Source organism: Bombus flavifrons, chromosome 7 (genome assembly GCF_040668555.2).
Source record: "Bombus flavifrons isolate JBK064 chromosome 7, iyBomFlav1_principal, whole genome shotgun sequence".
Lineage (NCBI taxonomy): Eukaryota > Metazoa > Arthropoda > Insecta > Hymenoptera > Apidae > Bombus > Bombus flavifrons.
The window spans coordinates 13,374,160-13,394,611 of record NC_138448.1 but is presented as its reverse complement, the minus strand read 5'-3'; the positions used below and the strand labels follow the sequence as shown (position 1 = coordinate 13,394,611).

The following is a 20,452-nucleotide window of genomic DNA, read 5'->3' as shown; positions in this document are numbered from 1 at the left end:
GTTTTCCCTTTAACCCTAGCCGCGACCTACCTGTCCGTAATAAACCTTACCTCTGGCTGGATGCTGCGAAGTCGAACGGTAGTCTTCGTGTATTTTGTATCCGTGTTCGCGGGTATCGAGAGCGCGCACGCAGTGCAAACTGACCGCGTCGACACGGTGCACGATCGCAGTTGTCCGCGAGCGCTATGTCGAGTTATTAGCTGAAGGTAATTACCAGCGGCGCGGTTAATAACGATCTATCGCGAAATCGAGGCTTTCTCAATCGCTGCCATTAATACACGATCCCGGGAAAAGGCGCGCGGTACTTCGTGGAAAGAAAAATTACGCTCTGGAATGTGCCGCGGCGTGCGTCGCGCGTTAACGAAAGGTAAGGCTTCGCGATTTCGAAGAATATTCCAGATCCGGGAGCAGAAGTAATCGCGAACGACCAGCGCCTGTCGCGATAAAAGTTTTCTGGAATGCGTTTTCCTCGAGCTAGTGCTGGCGATCGGTGACGATAAACGCCGTCGCGATTCTCGCTCGATCGGACTTTAAACGGCCGAACAGGCAATCGTATATCGTTAATGGATCGTGGCGTCGGCAATACAGTGGTCCTCGAACGTGATCGTGACCCGGCTGCGAGAACGATTCCGATGGACTCGTCTCACGAGAGAGTGGCGCCTCGCGTCCTTCCTCTTTCTTTCATTATTTGCTATCCTTCGTTGTTCGTACCGGGATTCGTTGGAATCGGTGTTTACCGTCTCGTAGGAAGTGGCCGAGTGCGACGAGAATTGAAATTAATCGCGCTTCGGCCAGCCATACGACGTATCTGCTGTTTCTTCGTACGACTACTGGTTTGAACGGTGAACGCGCGAGGGTCATTCCGTCTGCCGTTCTCGAACCAGCCAGTACCGGAGACAATCGCCAACGAAACGACTTTGCGAATTTATTTTGAGCCCCGAACGCGAAACTTGTCTCGTTTCGAACGAGATTCGCCTTCCTTTTCCCTCGATATTCCCTCGTTCCCATCCATGATCGGTCGCCACGTATACCGGTAGTCTGTGGCGAAGTATTTGGTCGTTGCGAATACAGCCACCTCTCGAAGTCGCCGGAATACGAGTGTCGTCCCGTTACTTTCGAACTTCATGAATATTCGGCGCGGCTTCGTCGTCTCGCGTTCGGGGATCGAAAGGAACGAGTATAGCCACTTGTATTACGGCAGGCAACGAGCTTTTTTTTCTTCCAGGCTTCTTCTTCTTCGTGTTATCTCCACGCGTCAATTTCCCGATGGGTTTGCCCGGGCACTGAAGTGAACTTGGAATTTCACAAGTTCACCGGAGCGGTTCTAGAAGAGAAGCTGACGCGACAGATAAAATTGACCAAGGGTGGGTGCAGGTCGCGTTCCCTTGTCCATGGGGGGTAAAGCACGGAGTGAGGGAAGGTGTGAAACAGAGAGAGGACGCGAGGCGAAGAAGGCGGTGGGCCAAGTCCGCCCGTATTGTTAACCGTCGTGATTTTATTGGCCCTTTATATTGCCTTCACGCTTCTCCCCTCCGTTTCTCGACTCGATGTTCGACTCTTCCTCCGGCCGCCGGAGGCTTCTCTTTATTTCCCTGTCCTTTATTTCAGCAACGTTTCGCCTCTCGAAACGTGCTCCGGTTGCCTCGGAACGATTTTTACGAGACGATCGCTTGCCGCCTCTCTGGAAATTGCAAAGTCGAGCTTCGAGGAATAACCTCCTTCGCGACACTGTGTCGCGTGTTTTCGTCGAAATATCGGCAGAGGAAGAGCATAGGGGGAGGGAGAGGGGGAACAAGAATGTGAATTAACTCGAAAGGAAACGATCGGACGAAGTTGATATTGAAATGCATCGATGTGTACTCACGGTTTAACTCCGCTGCGCTCGATGAGCGCATAATACAACAGAGACCGGTGACTGTTCGATGAGAAGGGACGCGTTGAAAGAGAATCGACGAAACGAAGGGAAACATCCGGAGTTCTCTTGGTTGAATGACACACGCTCTCTTCTATACGTACGTATTCGTATTTATGCCTGCGACGACGTTTGTCTGTGTTTCGTAGAACGGAGTCTAGTCTCGTGCGCGCGTCACCAGATCTTATCGTCGATAGGAGAGTGGTCCTTAATTGGACAGGTGACATTTCCTCTTCAGTTTTCTCGCGTAATTCTCTCGACTCTCTGTTCCTCGCCGAAAGGACTGTTTCTTCTCACGGAGATTGCTCCCGTCGCTGTTCGACTATTTTGGAGGCAAACGTATCGACGCGGTTGCTACTCGATATGCGATTTATTCCGATTAAACGAAATTTTTCTTTTCTCCGGACGGAGAGAATAATCGCACGAAAACCAAGAGATCAATTTTCTTGCGCTTTGAGAAGCGGCATCTCGAGTTAACAAGTGTCGGTGAACTGGAAAAGAGGTGGATGGAAGATGCAGAAATGACCTCGAAGGCTGGGGCGCCGGTCCATACCGGCCGAATATATCCGGTAGGTCACCGTGGGTTTGAACTCTTCGTTCAACAGGTAGCGCTCTCGTAGTCCGGGTTTGCCAGCGACCCGTCCCTCTCCATTATATTCATATCATGTAAATGCGCCCTACCGCTCCGGCTGCCTCCTATTTTCCACCCTTGCACCAGACCAGACGCGAGCCCGTACCAAACAGACAGAGAGGCAACGAGTACGTTGACGAGACGAGAACGGTGTATAGAGAGAAACGGAGAGAAAAAGAGAGACGAATACCGTGGAAGAAGAGAATCGGTCGGGATGACGAGGAAAGAGATGAGAGGTACATCGAGATGGGAGAAGGTAGAACTCTACTTTGCATTTATTCTAATGGGATAATACTCGGTGTCTTGGCACCCGGTCGTGGCACCTCGTTTAGTATAATAATTCCTGCAGAATACATCCGCTGCGCGATACCTCTGATTATCTTCGTCGAAGGGGGTTCATATTTTTCTTTTTTCTTCACGAGTCAAGCGTGTTCTTGTATAGGTGAATGCAGGCACGCTAGGCGCCCAGTGTCGTCGCGTGGGCGACACGTACGTAGGCCTGTCCATCTTTTCTTTTATAACGCCAGCCAGTGTTAACGCATCGACTATTAAGTTAAGCGACGTCCGTATGTCACTGTAATACCTACATGGGTCGGGCGGCTATAAAGAATCACCGAAATCACGCTAAAAGGTTCCCAGGAATTAATCTTCTATTTAAAACGACCGTTTCATCTCGTGTCCACGCTTCGTTAACGATCGCGGCACGTTGGGTGGAATTCTTGGCTCGAAATCGCGGCTCGAGCCACTCGGCCAACGAGATGTTCGTCTTCTGGTAGACACGCGTTGATAAGCTAGCTCCGTGTTGTCGGTGTACAATTTGTTCGCGCGTTCACGTTGCCGCTTAATTTTCGGGTCCCGTTGGTTGTTGATCGGTGAAACGAAGGGGCCGGTTTCGCCCGGTCCCGATTGAGACCTCGATTTCGCCAATTAGAAGAGAAATGCGCGTATTACGTCGATTAACCGTGCGGAATCTTAACGAGTTTCACGAGCGATTATTAAAAGCCGATAGCTGTGGATGAGCGCGTGTACATCGAGGTGCAAAACGGAGCCAATCGACAGGGTATGGAGAAGAGAAAGAGATTCAGAAAGAGACCAGGTAGAGGGGCGAAGTTTGTAATTATCTTGCCGGACGTAGTTGCGGCTACGCGAGCCAATGCGAGCGAGCAATTATGTCACGCTTCGGTATCGATATTACTTTTCAATTTGATCCTGATGGAAGCACACCGCTCGTCTCTTCACCGTTCGCCACAACAACGTTCCCGTTTCGTTGGTTCTCGCTCGTTCTTCCTCTCATCCCCTTACATCCTCAGTTTTTTACTCGGTTCTCGCGACGCTCCCGTTCATCATTCTCTCCGCTGTTCGTGACGCCAATTAACGGACGGCGACGTGCAACGCGAACACCTATGATTAGCTGGTTAAGTCGGCGCGATGCGGATATTGAAATCGCACGTTGCTGTAATTACGAAAAAGGAACGACCAGATCGGGTACTTGGTGAACTTGGCCTAAATTACCGCCACGCTAAGTGGCTTCTACTCCGTTTATTATTTATGGAATAATAACGGCAATACGGTCCATCGTATCTGCTCCTGGAACCAGCCACCGTTTACGTTGCTTCTCTCTCGTAATTCTAACACGGTGCAACGAACGCGTTACCGTCTGTCGTTTAATATTCCCGTATTACAATGATCTCTTTACGACGCTAATGATCTTTCGCAAAATCTGTCTCTCGGTCGTGATACTTTTATCGTGTAGCAGAAAGTTGCAGAACGTGCTCGTTGTTATTCCTACGCTCTCATTTTGTATTCATTTAGTTCGATAAGCGACGATCGCACGATAAACTCGATTGAAATTGAAGTCTATTACCGCGACACCTGTCGTGCGTAATTTCTACGTTGAAAAAACTGTCTCGATAGTCGGCCATGTGAAACTGTAACGGCTGATAGGTAATAATTAACGAAGCACATCACGCGGCTATCTCAATTTTCGAACGGAATCAGAAATTACGATTGAAACGCAAGTTAAACGACTGGTGTATGGAGAAGCGGTGCATCGTACGTGACCGAGCGTTCTCGTACCTGTCGCGATAGCAGGGCTGGCGCGAGAGTCATTAGTTATCCAGCATTATAGCCCAGAAACGATTCGAATCAATTTGGAGGTTCGTAACCCCCGGTATACGTGGGTCTCGTGACCGCTCCATATATCACCGGACGTTGGCCAAACGATGCAGTCTGGGCACCAGGCCGAAAGAGAGAGATTGAAATTTTCTTTGAACGTCCAGATTTCCGAAAGGTTCGAGGGGGAAAAACGATCCTGACGAGGGCGCAATTTCGCCGGGTCTATTCAACGCGAAGGGTTCTTCGGTTCTTCCGCACGGGCCAAGTTAAATTGTTTTTTTTTTTTTTTTTTTTTTTAAATAAAGGTCTTGAAGGTTTACGGCGTTGATTGTTCGGCCTTCGTACGTCGGTCGTATCGAGGCAAATTGCACGGGAGACGGGTGAAAAGAAGCGGACGTCACCGCGATCGTGCGTCTCGACCGGGACAATGACGCGGTGAATTGTGCCGGGGAATTTGCATACATGTAAATTGAACGTACACGAGGCTCGCATCGACGCGCGCTGTAATTATCAATTATTTTCAGCCGTTGTATTCGCGATGTTAATTTAACCTGGCGACCTCTCACGGGCCTCCATGTAAATGACTTTCCAGTTTTTCGCGACTCGTTTATTCGATCGATTAACTTGTTTCTTGTTAAAAGAGAAATATTCTATCGTTGAACGAGAAAGGAAAAAGGAATGGCGCCGCCGTGAATAGTCGCGGAGCGAGTCTCGTATCCCGTATTTTCTAGTCCTCTCGTCGCGAATCCGACGTTACTATACAAATATTTTACGATTACGAAGCTTACCAAAGCTTACCAAAGCGATCATGCCGGAGGAACGGACAGAATTTAAACGACGGTCGACCATTTAGTCGCTCGAATCACGTGCGCCAAGAATTTTTCGCGGGACTTGCGCCTCGCGATTTTCTCATGGCCATTCCCTCTGTTTGATTATGACAAAGGCGACCCTGGTTGGCCAGAGAAGAGTTTGAAAATATATTTTCCGGAACCGGTACCGAGACAATGGTGCCGCAGCACGGATATTTAATTACGAGTATGTTCCGGCTAGCGAAAAAGAGATGAAGCGCCGGCTTTGTTTATGAATACGCGCCGGGCGCAGGGGACTTTATGAAAATACGTCCTACAATGGAACTAATAACGTGAAACGCAATATGCTTCGTAGATCGCGGCGAAACTAACAAGAAAATGGTAAACGGAGAACGTGGATCGAGTCGAAGCGGTCGTCCCTAGAACGCCACGCTAAATTTTCAGGCAAATTTTGGTTTTCTTCACTGGCCGGTAAACATTTCTCACGCTGTATAGCTACGTGTACGCGTATGTAATATTCCTTTCGAAACATGAAAATATCCTCGTCGAGACCTTTCGTCCGATCGTTTTCTAGATTCAATTATAGATCCTCGACTACGCCTAAGAAAAAGGTCGGTCGCGTTGATAAATCAGTGCGGCGAGAACATTCGTGCCGTGATATAGTCGTAGCTTGTTTCACCTTCTCCCTTCCGGGGCAAAGTGTCACGATTTCGTGGATAATAACGCCAACTAGACCAGTTTCGTCATATTTCAGCCGCACTCGCGTTGCGCTCCGTACGTCGTAAATACGCGCGCCAAAAAACAATTGTCAAACGAGTACTCTCGAGAGCAGCAGAGATTTCTTTTACGAAGAAGCGGAACTCGATCGATTCGTTCGCCTTTTCTCGCGTTTAATACGGTATCGCGGACGATTCGAAAAAACGAAGGATCGCGTAAGTAACGGACGACGATGAAACGACGCGTATACGCGAGGAATTGACGCGCCGTGAATCGCCACGACGATGTAACGAACAGCTCAATTAGACGCGCCGTAAAATGCAAATGTATGCGCGTGCCGACTTCTCGAACGTGCTAGGCAAGCTTTTCTTGCGCGAAACGTGCACGCGTGTTTCGCGTGATGATGCGATCGAGACCGACGCTGACCGCCCTCGAATTTGTTATTCGTTTCGCGGATACCACTCGCCAGCCTTTCTGTAAAGGGTTCTCATAAGCTCGGTGAAATTTTGAGATCTATACGCGTGGAAGACGACTCGCGATATTAGTATTTCGCTTCCGTCTCGAAGCTCCATGGAACGCGAAAAAAAGGCGAACTTCAACGGGAATAATGTTCAAAGGATATTAAAATTTCACGGGTACTGGCTCCTTTGAAAATTCCCGCCGTATCGAATGCCCATCGTCGTACACACGTACGCGTACTTGCTGTATATATATATGTATATTGTATATACGTATATACACACACATACACACGTTCGAAACAGCTACTTACAAGAGACAGTAGAACATACGCGTTTGTGATTCAGCGCGTAGGTAGAAAAGTCGTTCGTCCGTAACCAAACGGATGTAATAACTTTAATTGTTAATTAACGCTGGCTTTGTGTCGGACACCGAGGAAGCCCTGCCCCCTCTGCTCGAATATTGCTTTACCGTGCTTTGTTCTTTGCCCGTGGAACTCTTTGCGATTCAAATGTCATTTCCTAAGTCTCGCGTCGCAGAGGTAATTAATACCCTTGAATTTAATAACACCAAGTCTGCGGGTACCTAGCTGGATGAAGATTTATGTTTTTAATTAGCGCCGGTCCGCTCTCTGTCGTTTAATTATGATCCCCTGCACGCGGACCTTTGAATTTCCCGCGTTTGAACTACGCTATTTGTGCCGACGAAATCCACTTTTCTCGCAGCGAGCGCCCGTCTCTCTCGTTCAGGCCTGATTAGGTTCATTCGCGATTGCAGCTGTCGATGCGTTTGTCTCTTGTAATTGGCTCGTTTAACAGGAATTTTTATCGCACGATCTTGTCTCGTTCATCAGGACAGAAAAATGTTTATCAATTGTAAATGCTTGCCGAGTCGTTTAGAGAGTCATTCGGCAGGGTTTATCATCCCGCTGTGATCTTAATCGGAGTTCCGTCTGTCATGAAATTAGACGATAAAAATCTGAAAGCCGAGCTAATTATCGAAAATTAAGAGCGAACCGAGTGAAATAGGAGATAATCAAGAATGATTGAAATTCCATTGGAACGATGGATCGTACCCGGTGTCAAGGTGAAAGCCGGCGAGTAGGATTTGTCAATCCAGCCGGTTGCATAGGAGGGTGGATCTCATAGAATTCGTGCAGCGTAACTTTTTACGTAACACGATGGTCGATTCATCATCCTGGCCACTCGATCAACGCCATGCGGATGTTGCTCTAAAAAGAATCTACCGAAGAGGAAGAAGAAGAAGAAAAAGGAGACGGATGATGAAGTCGTCCGGCTAAAACACTTTTACAGTGTGTAGCGTCTGTTCGATTCTTTAAACTCCAAGCGAAAGTATCCTCTCCCGTTCGCCTTTCGTTAAACGTTTCGATACCAATTGAAAAGTCAAAAAAAAAAAAAAAAAAAAGAAGAAGAAGACGAGAAAAAATACGTTTTACCGGTGGAACGATAATGTTCCACGCGGAGTCTCGTTAACGGTTAAAACGAGAAGGGGAAAGGCGTCTTTTTCCCGAGGTTTGTCCGTCAATCTTCGTCGCTGGGCGCGGCATTAGTACGCCAGTCAGGTAGGATCGGTTACGCGGAGATCTCTCCCGCCATGGTGTCACAAGATCGGACGAAGATAGAGAGAAAGCGATTGCCCGATGACCAGATGTATTAAGATCGAATTTAGGGACGGATCGCCGTCCTGATGGATCGTTCGTCGATTACGTGGTCTAATCCGACTACTATGACTACGGTAAACTAGGGTCACCGGGACATAATTTGTCATTCCGGTCTTGTTCGCGGTCCCTCGTCCCCGCCAGATCGAATCGACGTCGCCGCCAGAAATATTCTTGTTTTCCTTTCTGATCGCGGAGAAAAATGGTCTCGTAATTTTCCTCGTGGTTTTCATCGTTCTCCCCGTTCTAAGCGAGACTGGTAACGAGTCCTCGATCATCGTTAAACATTTTAAGGGACGCATAAAGCTCGGAGAAATGCGATAAAACGCACGAATGTAACACGATATATTGAGCAGGTAGCGGAGTCTCTTGCGGTAGACGAAGGCTAAAACCGATACGGTTTACGAGGAGGCGCGATGTGACACGTTTGCGGGAAAATTTAGGGAAGATCGCTGCTCGTAACGTTAAGAATCGTACACGAGCATGGTCCATTAAGCGCGCGAATATTTCGTACGTGTGTCGGTCTCGCGACAACCTTCTTTCGGGCTGCGTATCTCGCGCATCGAGATGTCGGTGCACGATACGACCAGCAATATACGCGAACAACTTCGAACGATGCCTCTCCGACTGAATACGGGATACGACACTGAAACGTGTGTCGACTCGGATCTCAATTCGGCTATGCCGGCTCACTTGGCACCATTTAAGGACCTCGTTCCCTTCTATCGTCCGGAGTGCAGTTTTTTTTGAAATTTTCTCCGTAATTTTATACGAGCAGAACGAGCTTATCGGTGGGCTATCTCGAAGCAGATGCGATCGTCCGCGATCGTCGTGCACAGCTTTCCTTTAGGAAGTCTCCGTAGAATGGTAGCTCCAGGCAACCCTTGGCGCAGTTATAGTTGGATAACGTCTAATAGATGCGCCTTCGTATCTTTAGATGGAATTTTAAAGCCAGAGCGTATAAGATTAGATCGATGCATTGAGGTTTACGGGGTTCTTCGTGGTGGATCGAGGCTGGAAGCTAAGCCGCGGTGATCTACGAAACGGAGAAGAAGACGTACTTTCGCTGTGTTTGTTCGTTACTGATACACGGCTAGAGAAACGAGAATGATTAATGGCCGTTAGGTACGGTGAAGGCAGTGTCGCGTGTAAGAAGATCAAGACATTGTTACAAAGTACATTATCTCCAAGACTTGGTTCTGCAACAGTTTTTTCTCAACTTAATTTCCCAATGACTTGGAAGGTAAAATCTGCCGTGACTATCGGTGACTACTGCTATTATTACTACTGCTGCTAATACTACTACTCGACGACTACTTGGTAACTGTTATGTTGAGGTTATTCGATGTGTAAACAGAGAAAACTCGTGGATAAATTGTAAGGCAGAAAATATATTTAAATAGAAGTGTAATTATAAGTAAGAATACAATTTGAGCTGGTCCAGATCCGCACGCTAGTTGTGTTACCCAATAACTGAAAACCCCGAAACCAACGTCGCCTGTCTACTGTTTCTGGTCTGACTCCGTCGCAGTCTTTTGTCTACGCGCTGTCGATGGCTTCGGTGCTTGAGAAAACTAAAAAGACCAGATGTAGAGTTTTCTTATAAGTGGTGACCACTTCAACATGTTAGATAAATGCGTTGAAATCGTTCGAAGAAACTAAGCGCCAGGCTTTCACGATGCAGGAAAATCGATAGAATTACGCAAGTGTTAAGTAGACCGCACGCGATAGCCGATTATTCTTTCACAGGCTGGCGATCGAAGTGGACGCGTGTCCCATGGAGATAGCGCGGCGAACGTTTCCGGATCGGCATCGAGAATCGAGTATCCTGATGGCCGGGTATCGGCCCTCGAGCGCCGGTAGAGCCGACGATCCTACAATTAGAAATCTCACGCGGTAGCGGCAACACGAGGCGGCGCGGCGTACATGCCGTTGCTGTTACTGCCATTATCGTTGTCATTATGCACCGCTATTGCTGTTACTCTCGTCGTTATTTCGATAGTCAGCCAAGAACGGCTGTCTCTTTTTTATCATCGAGTGCCCGCATCCGTTTCGCACAGGCAACCAGAAAAGTTGCTCCGTGCTTCAAGAATCTTCGTCTGGAGATTGAAATCGAGGTGTTCTCGCTTCGAGAAACGTGTTTGCTTGGAGATTGAAATTTTCTCGAGAGAAAAGGTAGCGGAAGGAGGATCGGGTAAGACGATGATAGAGTTTAATCTTTGAAAGCTTCTCGAGTCGAAATCGCAAACGAACTAGAGACGCTATATGGTTAGAAAATCCATCTCGCGGAATATAGCGACGGCAGAACCGGCGGCGAGCGATCTTTTCACGAGCATCGAAATCTGATACTCGTCGCGGGGACGTTAAACGATGGAAAAGCTATCCGGCGGAGCACGAGAGTTGGCCCGCTTCGATGTCGACGAAGGAGAATAAATAACGCCCGAGGATTCGGAGCTACGCACATATTCAGCGGGAACGAGAAGGGCAAGGATAAATCCATTTTCTACCGCCACGGAATAAGATATAAGTGTTATGTCAGTCCCGACCCCTCGAACAGGCTTTCCGCCCAGTTCCGGCCGCATCTTTCGCTTCTTCGTCGAACCGTCCGCCCCCTGCCCCTCCCCCGGCCAAATCCTTGAAACGCTTGCTCGAGATTTCGAGGGTCAGAATTGGGCGCGCGAAAGGTTAGGAATATTTAAGAGCGTCGTTACGAGTCGCGATAGTCTGCCCTTTGCCCTTTTCGAAACTTAGGGGAACTCGCGGCAAAGCTGTTCCCCGAATCGGACAAAATTTCGGATGCGTTGTTGTGCGCGACAAGGGACGAAGAAAATTGCAAGCACAGATTATTCTTTTTTTTTTCTCCTCGAAAGAGCGGCAACTAAGAAAATCGCGTGTCTATCCGCGACGATGGTATGCATCGGAGAAATTATTATATTTGCAAATATGCAAGGAGACGAGAAGGAAAGGGTGCACGCAAACACGCCGCTGGTGAACGTAACTGCGGGCGGAAAATAACGAGGGCCCGTTCCCTACGAGTCTACGGGGAATATCCGCGCGTCAAGGATCGCGTCACGGTAGTCTGCCAACTGTTTACACTCGGAGGGTGAAGTAAGTGAATAAATTTAATGGGTGGCATCGTCGGCCGACTATGTATGCCGGGGATCCAGCGAAATAATAGATTATTTTCGCCTGTAACTCGAGGCGAGCTCTTCTCCACCTTTCGGTTTAGCCATTGAAACCACCCCGATATCACTGGTAACGGTTCATCGAAATTCAACCGACCGGCAACGAGCAATTAAATCGATTAGCTTTCTCGACACTTGGCGTGGTCAAGACTGGTTGCGGTTTGGGAAAGTGCAACGCGGTAAGCTGCCTGTTTACATCTAGGGGGTTGAAGCGTGTAAATAAAGTTAATGGTTCTAGCAGGTTGGTGGGTGGCGTTGGTAGAGAACGGGCAATTAATTACGAGGGAAAAAGAGAGGGGTCAGAGGCGGGGATTAAAGGTGAACACACGAGGAGAGGCAGGGTGATGGTGAATTCGTTGTAGGTTCTGGAGCCGTTGCGGTGGCACGACGTTATCACGGTATCGTGCAATATTGTAATTATATTGCCGCACGTCACGACAGCGCAGCGTAGCGTAGCGACGAAAAAATGCCGTGGCCACGATTCGTCCTGGTGAATGACGGCTATGCTCGGCCGATTACTCCGTTTTCCAGGTCGAGCGTGATTTACCTGCTTCCTCTCCTAGGCGGCGGCGGCAGCGACCTTACAGTCGAACGAATCGCAATCGTTGGAAACGCCTTCCACTGTTGCGTGAAATAACGAAACTGACCCGACCGTGCGCCCGTAATATCGTTTCTCGTTGCTCGCGATATCCGGACTCGATGTTGCTTATCACCGGTCAACGGCGTCCGCTAATGGGAAAGGGTTGCTGGTGAAAAAGGAGGGACGTTCTCGTGCACGGAAGTCGATCGACACGGACAGGAACGTGACACCGTTCTGACTTCCGTTCCCGTAGACATTGTCGCCTGATACAAAGAGCAGCAGTTTACCAGCTAGAACGCCTGGAAGATGAAAGCCTCTTTTCGAGGGATTCGCGGGAACGGAATCGCTATTGTAAATTCTGTGATCGACGCGGAAGTTTGGAACAACGGCTCTGCGGTGAATTTCTCTTCAGGTAGAATATTCCCAGTTCGATTAAACTCCAACTACTTAGGTCTAGAATTGAAAATTATCTAGGCCCTTGTTCAACTGGTCTTCCATCTGACTTTGTCAGTTACCGTTAAACGTACCAATCAATCCGTCGAATCCGAGCCGCGATCTCGTTTTGGTCGTAATACCTAACCCCCATATACGTAGAAATTTTCGATAATATCACTCGCCAAAGCGTACGGTAGAAGACGTCTAGCACGCGCAATCGAGAACGCACAATTCTGCATCTAGTTACGTGCGTGGTAATTATCGTCGAAGGCAGTGGAAGGGGTAGATGCAGGCATCGCCTTATTTGCATTCTGGCGTCTCGAGGCACGTGGAATTCGCGATCTTACCATACAAACTGCGCACACATTTCATATATTCTGCGTTCCACACTGACTCGCTGCCGCCTGTACGAGATTTCGCTAGTTGTCGACGCTCAGGCCAACCTCGGCGACGTTAATTACACCGCCAGGTTGCTCCACCGGAGTTGCACGAGTTATCCTCACGTCGATACGGAATTACGAATCCCAGCTCCGTTCCTTCTGCCAGCTTGCCTCGTTTTTCGCCGTGACACTTTGCCAAGTAGCTCGTTCGTCATTATCGATTGCATTCGATCGAGTTGCTTCGTTTTGGTCGTACGCGGATTGTGACTCGACCAGTGCCATAATTTCTCTGCCGTTCAGGCGTGTTCCTTCGCGTACCGAAGATAGAACGTAATGGAAGTCGTGTTTTCGAGAACGTGACATCGCTGCCTTCCAATAATTACAAAACCTCGCAATCCCCGATGCAGACCAATCAGCTTGCTCTCACAGTTGAGTAATAGCTGCATCGAGCACGGGATAGTCCTAACTTTCCTAATAACTTTCGTTGATGAAGTGTTAATTACTCGATGTCAGAGTATTCCGTGTCACGCAACTTGCGTCCCATCAGCATCCGTGCGTTTCGTCTGCTGTGCACTGTCGTCGTTGTTGTTTACAGATTCCTCCGGATACTTCGTATCGTCACTCGAAGCCATTTGGGTATTAGGATTGACAGAAAGGAACGACCTAAATAGCTGAATTCATACAGAGGGAACGAAAGCGCATTTAGAGCACCGCAGATCACTCGTGTCGTTACATTTTCCTCCCGATGAGTTTTTAAATTCCCCTTCAACTCGTGTCGTCCGTGTTTGCCAGCGCGCACGATGGCCATTTCGATATTAGAATCAGCCTGAAAGTAGCTAGGAGCGGATAGCTCGGTTGACAGGATACGCATTTACTCGCTGAACAAAAGGTTGCATGTTTTTAAACCGGTCAGCCATTCGTTTCGATCATGTACATTTAACCTCGATTCTATAATCGCGAAACCCCGAGGAAACGGGGGCGATCCATGAATTCACGACAACGTCACGCAGAACGATCCGAGGCGAGGATCGAGCTGCGTTTTCGGGGGCGAACGTTTCACGCGTAGACCGCGATCAGTCGTGGTTGTTTATCTGAGATGGAGATTCGACCGGTGCCTCGAGTTGACAGTGTTATGGATCACCGGGGTGCGTGCGTGGCTGCGTGCGTGGCTGCGTGCGTGTACTACACGTGCGTGCTCGACTCGCCGTTTGCCCGGAACGTCCGTCAACTCCCTTCGTTCCTCGTCGAGCGAGATCCCTTTCCGCAGCACAGAGTGCCGCCACTAGGTCAAACGGAACGATCACGCTCGATATATCTCGTTACGTGAAACACGAACGGATCGCTGTGTGGTGAAACCGAAAATTAGTTCTTTGTCTCCATTCGGACACACCCGGCTCCTTTTGGTATCGATTCTTCCGCTCCGGAACGAATCAACCGCTGTAAACTTTATGGTTGTTCGTTCGTTCTTCGGTGTCCCCTCGTTGTTCCAGGAAATCGTTTTCTCAAATGGTCTGCGAGTGGCTGTCGAAGCTCCATCGATAGCTTCAACGTGACATAATCGAGTAATACACGGTATGGATTTATTACAAGATCGTTTTCTTACATCGAAAAAAAAAAAAAAGAAAAAGAGAAAAACGTTTAAGATCTCTTTCATTTAACATCGTTCTACCTCTGGTACTTTTAAAGCACGTTATCAACGTCCGCGATTATTAATAACACGGTGGTAACTCGATCTTGCATTTTCGTGTTGCAACTTCCTGTTGCAGCATTATCGATGCCCATAGCGTGCTCGCATGTATTTGTCATCGGCATCGACCAAACGCGAACGCTGCTGGTGGTAGCGAAGGGTTAAAGTGTCGATTAATGACAGCGAGTGTTGTCCTCGCAGCTTCCTGGTTGGCGACAGGAGCGGAACTCTGGTCGACGATGTTTCCACCGCAGTGTGTCACAGTCTCACGGTACACGCATGCATGCACTTGAACGAGCAGGCGCCGCTCCATTTACAAACGCGCGGTCATTCAGCATTGTTAGATTGCTCGCTAACACGACATTAATACATCGGGCAAGAGTTATGAGGCCGCGACATGGCAGAGGTAAGGGAAGGAAGGTCGGGACTTTGAAAAATCGTCTCATGCGCTAAAAGCATCAGAGATTAAAATTAAATCCGGTCGCCGCCACCCTCTCGATACACCACCCTCTTCCACTCGCTCCCTTTCTTCGTCGCTCACCCTCTCTTCCTCTCGTTCTTTCCTTTGCTTTGGGGCGCTGCGTGCTCGAAACTCGCTACGTACACCGCCGCGTTTCTCCCCCATGGCTGCCAGGGGTCGAGGCGATTTTTTGTTGATAATTAAACGACGATAAATTACGCCCGCTAATCTCGTTCCATCGAATTCCAAAGCGAGAATTTTTCACCAAATATTTCGAAGTAATCGCACGCTCTCCAGGCTCGTTCTCCCGGGGTTGTTCCTTCGCGTGTTGGTAAATTCTCGCGGAAGAAGAGAGCGAGGAAAAATAGCGAGAAAAATTACACACCCCGAAATAGCAACTAGAACCGAGATCTCAGCCAGCTTTCTAGCGATTAAAAATTGGTCAGGGGTGTAGGTTATCGAGCAAAAATTCTGAAAAATGAGAATTCAAGACGCATCCCTTTCGTTGAGGCATACTTTAAAAGTTGGTCGTCATAGACGTCCGAAGCTCTTTCTCTTTCGTTCTGCCAGTTAGTCGGTGGTATCGTAATATCCTTCTAAACAGATCGAAAGCTTTCACGATCTCTGCTCCAGTGACACCGTTTGCACGGCGATTCGACCCAGAGTCAAAGGCTGGAAAGAAACGGTCCAGTTTTGCGGCTCTTTGAAAAATGAGACGGTCGCGCGCCTTTTATTTATTTGCATGGAGTCTGCGTTGCCGCATGGACTCAGCACTTTCCAATCTTTTTGCGCATGGCCGTTGGAAGGTTTTTGACGGACCGGCCAGAGAGTCGTTCGGAATTTAATTACGGTACCGCGACTGGCTTTTCGGGTGAGTGACCGGGCCGAATTTACCAGCGTAGCGGTGTGGTTAAGCCGAAATTGCCATCGTACGCGGCTGCACGAGCCGGGTGCATGAGCCGATAATTGAAATGCATTTTTCCGCCGACTGGAAAGCGCCGTGAACCGGTGTATTTAACCCGCGACCTTTCTCCCCTCCATGGAGAACGAGTTTTTCATCCCAATTTGCCCGGCTAAAAGCGATCGAACCCCGAATTAGAGCGCCATTTCCGATCGACACCGTTATTCGCACTCGATAGCTCTCGTTTCCTTTTTTTTCTTCTCTACCAGGGCATATGCTTACGAACGTCGGTGGATAGGCGAGGTAGTTTTTATCGGGACACCCGGTGTGTACATCGATTGCGCGACTACAGTTTCCTACGGTTATCGTCCGCGCTGGACCCATACGGTTTTCTACGCCGGCGGCGAAGGTGGCGTTAGCGTTCCATTTCGCCGGGAGAAAGGATATTTCAATTAAAAATCCATTTTTTTTGTTCTCCCCATACGCTAATGGGGCGCCGGTTTCATTAAAAGCTCGTCTTTTTGCCCGTTTCGAGTGCCGTGCGATTATTGTGTGCATTTTAGTCATTAAGTCGCGCGTTAAATCCGGCGTTTCGAAGGTTCGTGTTTTTAATTTTAATATTTGCACGGGCTTCTGAATTTTCACGGTTACGGAATTCATCTGGCGGAATTACGGGTTCGCGGTTATTTCCACGGAAAACAAACGGACAGCGAACGATAGGAAACAAGAGGCACTTGTCAGAGTCGAACTGATCCCAGATGACGTTTCTACAGGAATCCGATTAATCCAAAGCCCATGATAATTGCAACAGCCGCGCTGTCAGATATCCCGGTAAAGCGAAATCTGTTCGATGAGCCATTAAGAGGCGAGTCGAGCATCGATTCCACAGGAAGATACTGTTCTTCCTTCCAATTCCGACGTTTCCGTAATTGCCAGCTTCTGTCGGAGGATCTTAACCCATGGAGAGGAAGAGACTGCGGGAGGGCGAAGAGGTACGAGCCACGGATGAAAGATCGAGAGATGAGCAGCGTGCGAGAGGCAAAAAGAAGGAGGAAGGGAATCGGAGACGGACTAATCCCCTAAGATAATCCGGCGCGAAAACAAATTAAAGATGATAATACTCGGATAATGGGTTTTTGAGCATCGGCCTGCTTCTGACTTCTCATCGAACAGGCAATTTCGGTTTTCGTGGCTACGATTTGGCGGCCTCGCGTCACCGATGGAACAAGGCAGGACGGAAAAACGTAGGAAACGAACGCGAAGGGAAATATAGTGGGAAACGAAATCACCGAGGGACGATAAAGAGCGGCGGCCACACCCTGCCGCCGGAGACAAATATTATTGGGACGAGATTAATCGTTCGAGACGAATCCACGCGGTGGAAGATTCTTCGTGCACGAGACATCGCATCGGCTCGTATTTGCTCTCCCCTATTCCTGCTAATACGAATTTCGAGGATATTGGTCGGAGGATAGAGGTTTCCAGTGTTCGAGGGTAGGTACGACGCGCCGAACACCTATCGTGCGTGTGCCCCCTTTGCAATTTCGTGCGATAGCCGCCGGTGTCTGAGAGCAGTAACTCCATCCCTTCTCGAGTTGGCGCGAATCGGAGACAATCGAAGCAGCATCGACCAGGGTATTACCCAGGGTAATATATGCGAAACACGGCTTAAACTCGCTTATATACGCGGCAGAATAGGCGAGGAACGAGAATGCACGCGCCATGGGGTCGCTTTATTTCGACTCTTTGGCTCGCTGATTTTCCGAAACACGAAGCATTCTCAAAGGGTGCATCGAGAATGTGGTCAAGGGGTTGAGCGATCGAGTCGAGATTCCCTCGTAGCCTAGCGCCTATTCAGACAGCTCGAGGAACACGGTGAACGGCACCGCCGGTTCTTGCCAAAAATATTCCAACTATTCCAGCCCATTAATAGGCAAGGACACTGATACCGGACGCGTCCTTCGTCTTACACCCAGTAGAAGTTGGCGGACGATCACCGAGTCTCATTCGGCTGGGAAAATTCGTGTTTTAGAACTAGATCCGGAGCCTAGATCCTCGTGACTCGTCGCTGTTCGATGTTTCTGTAACGTTGAAAATGGCGATTAGATTTCTCGAATTCTTCGTAATTCGTCCCAATTAACGCTCTCGCTTGTTCGGAACAATGTAACAAACACGGTAGACTATGAATTACGCAAGTTACACGGGAATTACTCAGTTACATCCCGCGGCCGGTCTACACGTGCTGACTGGTTAACGAGCAAAAATTCAAACAATACACGGAAACAGACAATAGCCGCGTTTCCATTCTCGACCGAGGAGGTAGCGTTACACCACGTCGAATAATTAACGATCAATGGCACAGACGAGCGGCAACATTTTCCACAATTAAGACGAGAAATACCGCGATGTTGGCGAGTACAATGAGAAGTAGCGACGAGACGGGCCGGGGCGCGAGAACAAAATTCCGCGGTGCGACTCAACGCATTGACGCGTCGACGTGTGACGCGTTAAAATGATCATCCCCCGAAGCGGCCTGTGCGCGCATCCACGCGTCACATGAAAAAATATTTTACCCGTTCCTGTCGAGATGTCCACGACGCAAGATGTACGAGAGTTGCGAAGCGCGGGCAGTAGTTGTCGACGGATAAAAAAAACGAGAAAAAGAAAGGATACGGGTCGAGCCGGGTAGCGTTTTGATATTCATTATCGGTGGCAGGTTGTCAGCGAACGAAACATAATTACGGCGGCGGTTGATCCGCGAGTCTGGTCGCCTCTCTGACGGCTTCCTCCGCGCGTATCCTGTCCAACCGGTATCTCCCTCTCTTTGCCAGCCAGCAAATTATATTCATATTTGGGGGATTACGTCGACGATCCCTCTGGATCAAGAGAACCTTAAAGGGCCGACGCTCGCCGTGCTAATTATTTCCCGGCAGTCTCCCGCTCAGATTCAATTTCGCCTCGGCGGACACGGCCCAAACGATGGAAATTACTCCGTTCCTTGCATCGTCTTCGAATCTCTCACTAATTACGCTACTTGCTCAGTCTTTGGACGAGCTTCGGTTCGTCTTTTGGTGATCGGACGTCAAACCGAAGATCTCAACGATTGGCCATACGAGATAGTTCGAGATTTGGAGTGGCCGCCTGGTAATTGCCGCGACGCTTTATGTGAACCAGATGCGATCCTCGGGCAGGACGACCATCAAGGGTCTACGCTACCCGTGTGCGGCCCCATTATAAACAGTGGGCCTATTGTACAGTCAAGGTACTTTAGGACCCCACGGAGAAAACCCATAAGGCATGCAATTTCTTTATTTTTATGCTACATCTCAGGAAGACCGGACACGCGGGTTTTCCCCATGTGTAGGTCACTCGCGCGCGAACCTTCACGAAGGCAGCCAGCCCATCCTCAAACATACGTCTTTACTCAATGATCAATTAGAAACAGACTTGAGACACACCCACCACGAACCTTCCTCTACGACACCAACATCCCCAAGACTCACTCCTGCATCAGTATTCTAAGAGTCAACACATAACAGTATTCAGTCAGTAACATTATATTTAACAGGATAATCAGTAAACTTAAGGACAGTTGTATTCAGAGTATTAAGTGGAACCCAGTGAACTTAAAAACAGTTGTATTCAGAGTATTGAGTGGAATAAATAAGGCGAACAAAACCTCGCTCTTTACATTTATTATAATCCTCCACCTTGGGCGCTAATAACGTTCAAGGCTCGCGATACCAACCGATCAGTTGTGCCTGACCGGTCGTTAGTTAGTTGTGTGTCGCAACAGAGATTTTCTTATTGCCACGCGACGCTTCGATCAAATGAATTTGGTTCTAAAATAACAAAGAGCACGTTGCAATCCGTCTGCGTCAAGTGCACTTCGCTTTAAGTTTTACCTGTAACTTTGGGAATCTCGCGAGCCACACCTAGAACAGGACGATAATCTGTCTTGTGGATCTATCGACATCCACCGTGGGAAGATTTCCCATGTCCTTCTTCGTGGATTCAGATACCGCAACTTGCAGGACTGCTTCGCTCTAATGCCAACTCGAAAGTAGGCTAAGCCGAATTCTCGAGAACTTCTGAAACAATGCGGCGGCAGAGGATTTAACGACGAACGCAACGAATGGCTCTGGCTGGTGGAAAAGTTGCTGCTTTTCATCGGTATTTCGCGATCACTTGCTCGGTGAAATAAGTCGTTGAAACACCCCATCCACTTGAATTCTCTATTCTCTCGCGCCGTCTGCTTTCGAGATTTAGTGTACGCAGTTGTGGCGTTATACGATTCCGTGAGTGTGTAGGGTAGATCGAACGACTGTTGCAAGAAGGGGACCGTTTTGGAGATTTAAACGAGAGGTCTGTTCCTTTTGAAATGGAAGCATATATTCGTTTTACGATACCGTATAATGTAATCGTTACAGCTTCTCGTGATGGGACTTGAAAAACAGTGGGTACTCGACAGTCACGGTACTGGAACACAAAATGTCATCTATT

General features: G+C 48.6%; 1 protein-coding gene across 4 annotated transcripts in view; it reads left to right on the top strand.

Moving 5' to 3' along the window:
• LOC138181622 (kinesin-like protein KIF26A) overlaps positions 1–20,452 on the top strand; it is a 260,347-nt gene that overhangs the window by 93,619 nt on the left and 146,276 nt on the right. The gene's annotated exons all lie outside the window — the stretch shown is intronic.